Here is a 6,898-nt window from a genome sequence, read left to right as displayed (position 1 = left end):
AAGGTATCCGTTTGATGTGCCATTATGGATTAATAGGATTAGTATTTAATGCAAAAATGAATACAAATTTAATCATATTCAATCATCAATTGTGCATAAAAACATAGTCACAGAAAATATGAGAGGAATGGATTACTTTCGTACGCGAGAGGAGGAAGCAGACGACTCTTCTCGCTATAACTAGCCACACTGTGTGCGAGATTTCCTCTCATTTGTAAGGGTACTGTAGACACGTGTTGATTGCGTGAAGCAAGGCTGGACAAAGAGACTCGTCACGTGGATTTCGATCTAGAGGCACCTCTAACCCTGAGATGTCACTCCAGCCTTTCCATTCACACAACAGATCTCATTATGTCCAACAGCTGACCATGTTGCACTTGATCCAGCATTTCTTAAGTTCGATGGCAGTAATAAAATTCAAAAAGATTTGTAGAAATGTTGGAATACATGGAGAACTATTTCAATTATGGATGTTAGAAAAAAAGGGGATGCTTAGATACACGTATAAGCGAGTAGAAATCCTCCAACATGCATTTATTATTATTATTATTATTATTATTATTATTATTATTATTATTATTATTATTATTCTCCTCCTACTCCTACTCCTCAAATTGCATTTATTTTGGAAGGACTCCACCCATTCTCCAAACTCAATTCGCGTTTTCTTTTTTCTTCTACTTGGATCTCACTTCCATTCAGACAGTCCCCTGCTTGTTTTCGGTTTTGGATTAACCGAAAAACAGTAGGTAATCTATTATTTAGAAAGTGTTGGGAGGGTATTACAAACCGAACTTATTATTATTATTATTATTATTATTATTATTATTATTATTATTATTATTATTATGTTTTTCCCCATTTCGTTATCCGAACGGTCGGTCATCGATCAATCAGTAGCAAACAGTTGCTGTGCTAACACACACACACACACACACACACACACACACACACACACACACACACACACACACACACACACACGTTATGTCTTCCTTCTATATAGTATATCTATGTACGTCTTGCTGTGTGTGAGTGTTCTAATGACCGCTTTTAAAATGTCAAGTGGATATTGTGATAGTTTCTTCAGGCTCGCCCGCGTGCATCTGTTCCCATTCCATTATATATGTCTTCTATACAGTTTCTATACATTTATGCAGTCAAGTGTGTATACACGCGGTCGAACTCCTTTAAGGACCCTTAAGTTGTGTACCTACTTACTATAGTTCTTAATTGTACGCGTGTGTGTGTATGTGTGTGTTTGTGTGTGTGCATGTGTTAGGGTGTGTGTGCATATATATGCATTAAGAATTCATCATACCTTTTTTTATCTCTTGTCTTCTGGGATGCGGTTCTTCTTGTCACTGGTCGATGATCTGTAAAGAGCATCCAAGGCGAAAACTCGACACCGATTTTCTGGCAAGGATGTCTTTATTTTGTTTATGAGTGAATAAGGGAGTACTTGCATTGCTGACTTAAGATTTATTGCATTTCCGTCGAAGCATCTGTCTCTGGCTCTCCTGGTCTCGAAACTAACTCAAGTCCGACTGTCTACTAATCTTCGACTTCAATCGACCGTTTACGCCCAAATCCCCATGTGCGTTTCTATTTATATCAGGGTATATCTGTGGGGGTGGTAAGCCCCGTTAAACAGCTTACAACCAAACGCACTGATCCACTTTCTTGCACGAAGGTGCATGCTCTGTTAATGGAAGTCACTGAGTTTGATGTGTTCGACCGGCGACCCCTTGACCTTTCTGAACCTACCTGACACAAGTAAGTTGGGCTCAAATCAGTAGCGCGTTAACTGCATTACTTACAAATAATGTGTGCGTGTATGTACATAAAATATAGTCTGGAAAATATATCTATGGCAAGTAAGCTACTACTACTACTATTACAACTACTACTACTACTACTACTGCTACTACCACCCTCTATTCATATATTGTGCACTTCTGAGGTATATACTGAAAATATATACGCTTTTGAATTTTTGAGATGAAGAGTTGTTATTCATATTATTTGGATTCTTCGGACTACTATCCTCATCTTCAGAGTAATTTTCACAGCGTTTCTGTCGATGTAACCGCCGACCTTCTTCAGGTGTATCGTTTCGAACTTGGGAATGTTTCTGTCGAACTCGGACATTTGGACAGAATTTCGAATAGAACCCTTTATTTGCTTTACAGGGATAGCATGCCCTCGTTCCGTCAACCATGACTGAATAGAGGTCCCAAGTAATTCGCAATTGTACTTTTTCAGACGCCCACACTGAGAAGTGAACCTTCGACATATATATATATATATATATATATATATATATACATTATATATGTAGTATATTATATCTCCTTATAATATTATATGTACATATACATTAGATATTTCCTTCCCGCGAGAAATCATCAGCCTGATTTCTGATGATTTCCTGTAGAATGGAATATGGACGCTTCGGTGAAACTAAATTTCTATAAATATATTACCATACTACTACTACTACTACTACTACTACTACTACTACTACAACAACAACCGTGTCGCCATATATATGATACTAGATTTCCCGTGACACTTTGTGTCAGTATATGTTATAATTAGCTATGAGATATTAATTATGCCAAAAATATGCGCGCTTGCGCGTACAACAGTAACCACCACTTTTAAGTTTAATATCGGGAAAACTACTCATTTGCGGATAATTTAAATGCGATATTCGTTTTCAGCATACCCGAAAACCCAGAAAGTCGTAATTTTAAAGGAAACTGTTAGGATAGAAACCAAATAAGAATTTACCGATTTGTTAAAATTTGTAACGCAAACCAATTTAAAAAGCTTTTTCGGTTTTATTTATATATTTATATTGTTAGGAATGCAAATAAATAAAATGCATAAATCTATTTAAAAATAAATGAAATAAGACAGAAGATGATCCCGTAAATTGTCGATTAAAAAAAAAGACTTTTATGGCTTTGCTTTTGTTTATTTACGCATGCTCAGAATGTGTGAAACGAAAGTCGGAAACCTTGTTGGGATCCACATCGTAAATGCTACTTTGATGAGAAGATTAGTATTTGGCCATTTGTGACAAATCGTTGAAACAGGCCTTCCCGAACAATGTTAGCCAAAGTTATGGATTCAAACACAACAGTTCAGATGCGTGAATTCCTTGTTGAAAAAAGTTTGTTTGAATGGCAATAGAATTCATAGAACAGAAAATATTTCAGTTCGCTACCAAATTTAAGGCTTTTAACATCTTTACAGTCATTTTTGTCTGTGTTTTATATTTTTCTTGTTTTTTATTTTCATTTTTTCATTGCTTCACAATTTTCGGATTAGTAACACGTTTTAATATCATGGCTTTTATTTATTAGTTTGCAACCTCCACCTCTTCCCAAAGCTGCAAGTCATGCACTCTATTTCGATTGCTGTAGAGATCACCTAGTGCCACCCTCTCTTCGATTATTTACTCTGTAATCAGTGTTTTAAGTTGACTTCACCTTTTTTCAAGTTTATCAGTTCCACCCGTATCACAATTACCAATAGCATTATTGTTTAATTGACCACTTGCGATCCATTGTATTAACCAGGAGAAATGGCCTGCTGGATCCACTGCACAACGTTTCAAAATTCAGCAAGGTATTACTCGGCCACATCTACATCTGTTGGGATTGAATATCGAACCGTTTAACCAGCTTCCAAACAGTTCAGATTTAAATGTGCTATAGATTTCTTCAATGGAATCTAATCCATTCAACACCAAAAGGCCCCAATGAATGTAGACGATTTAATTCAAGCAGTGGAAGACAGTTTTGAGGCATTGAAAAGATCGAAGTTGAACAACATTTTCCGCACTTTACAGCAGACAATAGTATATTTTATTTTGTTTGATGGTGCAAATAATTACAAGCTGTGGAACTCTGTCTGCTTCCTACTGGACTACAACTTGGATGTCTTCAAGTCCAACGTTAACAAATTCCTAATGAACCGCCCCCTTAAGTAAACACTTAATCAAATCTCCACACTAACGTAATGTACTTGCAATAACCCTTATCCCTGAGTGGCTTCCGGGCCTTGATAAGTGGTGATCACTGTGTAAAAAAAAAAAAGCTCAAGCTGCTAGAAAGGACTTGTCCTGCCTTGATAGAGTTCAAAATAGACTTCGTAGCCTCGTAGGAGATCTCCTTTTCTCTTCCCTGCAACCTCTATCTCACAGAAGAGATGTTGCGAGTTTGTCTCTGATGTATCGTTATTTTCATGGAAAGTGTTCGACTGGGCTTCAGTCTATGGTCCCCCCTCGCCTAACTTTCACAAGAAACACTCGTCTAGCTGAAAACACTATCAGTAATTCCCTCCACTCTTTATCTGTGCCTAAACCTAAACGTAGATTCCATGAACAAAGCTCCTTTCTTAGAACTGCACGCCTGTGGAATTGTCTTCCGTTTTCCTGCTTTCCGGCTGACTACAATATGGTTGTGTTCAAGTCTAACGTAAATAAGTTCTTCATGAGCCGTTCCATAAAAGTTATCAAATTTACCGAATTTTCATTACTAATGATTACTATATTGTCCAATTTCTACTGTACACTCTTTAACCCTTATCCTTGAGTGGCCTCTTGGCCTTGATAATGTGGTGATGCCTATGTAAAAAAAAGAAGCATTTGTCAAAATTACAGTTAGAAAGAAAATGGCAAACTTCCTACTTCAATTTTGATTTCAGATTTGAAATATAAACATTTATTGATTAAACACATTATGGAATTTGGACATTACTTGTATTATATTATTCAATTGTATATTGCCAATCTAATGTATTAATGGGATTGTAAAATTATAAGATGAAATTAACATGTACTTCATTCAACAATCCTATCTCATCAAATTTTGAAGTTGAGTCCACAAAGGATTTCCGATCAAATTTAACATTTTTATGCACTAACAAACGGAGAAAATGTATATCCCTACCTCTACAATTAAACAAATGCAACTTTGTCTGTATGTGTGGGAGTTCGTTCCTTATAGAATCCGAAACGGCCGAACAGATTTTCTTTAAAATTTACTGAAATTTAGTGTATAAATCTGGGAGTGATCTTAGAGTTAAATTTTGTCCCTGAATACCTCCCGATAATTACCGATAATCGATAATTGAAACCGTTATTTTAATTTATGGTAAAGCCCTTTTTTCCAGGTCCTCGCTTAGCAACAGTGATAGAACAACGGGCCGTGAAAATTCTACTGTGGTTAAGTTGATAGTGTGTTTTTTTTCTTTTTTTTTTTTTGCATGACGTAATCTGTAAGTTCAAACTCCGTAGTAAATTTCTTAACTTTTTTTCAAAAAACTTGAAAATTTACGTATATATATATATATATATATATATATATATATATATATATATATATATATATATATATATATATGACGTGCTTTATAGGTTCACACCTCGCACGTAAACTTCTTAATGTTTTTTTTTTCGTTAACTGGAAAGATATTTTAATTAAGTTACTGCACGGAGGCATGTGAAGCTTCCTTTCGGGCGATTTCATCAATTTCGATGACAATAAAAAATATAGGAGTATCATTGATCATCATTCAATCCCAGGCAATATATATATATATATACTAGCAGGGAGACCCGACGTTGTCTGGGATTGAATGATGATCAACGATTATTTCACACTCCATATTTAAATATGTTTTTATTATTTCAACCATACATTATTGTAATGATTTAAGACAAAAAACCCCGAGGTTGAAATAATATATATATATATATATATATATATATATATATATATATATATATATATATATATATATGGACCATAATACATTATGAACCTGCAAAGATTAACAAACGATGTGCTTTCTAGTGGAAAAAAGTTCTGCTTGCATCATCTCCTTAGTTACTGAATCTCTGTTAGTACTCATGGTGTGTGGATAATGAGGATAGATGTTGACAAAAAAAAAAACAACGCCACCACCACCAACAACGCCGCCACCATAACGCCACCACCAACACCAACAACAACAACAACGCCACCACCAACAACAACGCCGCCACCACAACGCCACCACCACCACCAACAACAACAATGACGCCGCCACCACCAATAAGAACGCCGCCACCACAACGCCACCATCACCACCACCAACAACAACAACAACGCCACCACCAACAAAAACGCCGCCGCCACCACCACCACCACCACCACCACCACCACAACAACAACAACAACGCCGCCACCACCACCACCACCACCACCAACAACAACAACGCCACCAACAACAACAACGCCGCCACCACCACCACCAACAACAACACCAACACCACCAACAACAACACGCACACAGGAAGAGAGAAAAAGAGATAGTGAGAGAGAGAGAGAGAGAAAGATAGTGTGAGAGAGAGAAAGAAAGAAAAGGCAAGGGAGAGAGAGAAAGAGAGAGAAAGGGCGAGAGAGAGCGAGAAAGAAGAAGAAGAAGAAGAAGAAGAAAAAGAAGAAGAAGAAGAAGACGAAGAAGAAGAAGAAGAAGAAGAAGAAGAAGAAGATTTCTCCAATTTTTTACATTACAAATTATAAATTTTACAGTTTATACATTCAAAGAAAAGATTTTAAACCCGCAAATATATTTTTCAACTTTTTATTTTTATTTTTACATAGAGTGAGTAAAATACATACAATGGAATTAGGTAATCGTGTAGATTAGTGATTTAGACGAAGGGTATACAATTGCAAGATTTTGAAAGAAAATTTTTTGACGCAAATAAAACTGAATATCAAGCAAGGATCATATATATATATATATATATATATATATATATATATATATATATATATATATATATATATATATATATATAAATAACGTATTTAGGCAGCATTCTTTCACTTAAGCA

The sequence above is a fragment of the Euprymna scolopes genome, chromosome 15 (genome assembly GCF_053919585.1).
Source record: "Euprymna scolopes isolate OS-2025 chromosome 15, ASM5391958v1, whole genome shotgun sequence".
Classification (NCBI taxonomy): domain Eukaryota; kingdom Metazoa; phylum Mollusca; class Cephalopoda; order Sepiida; family Sepiolidae; genus Euprymna; species Euprymna scolopes.
Note: the sequence above shows the minus strand (reverse complement) of the source record.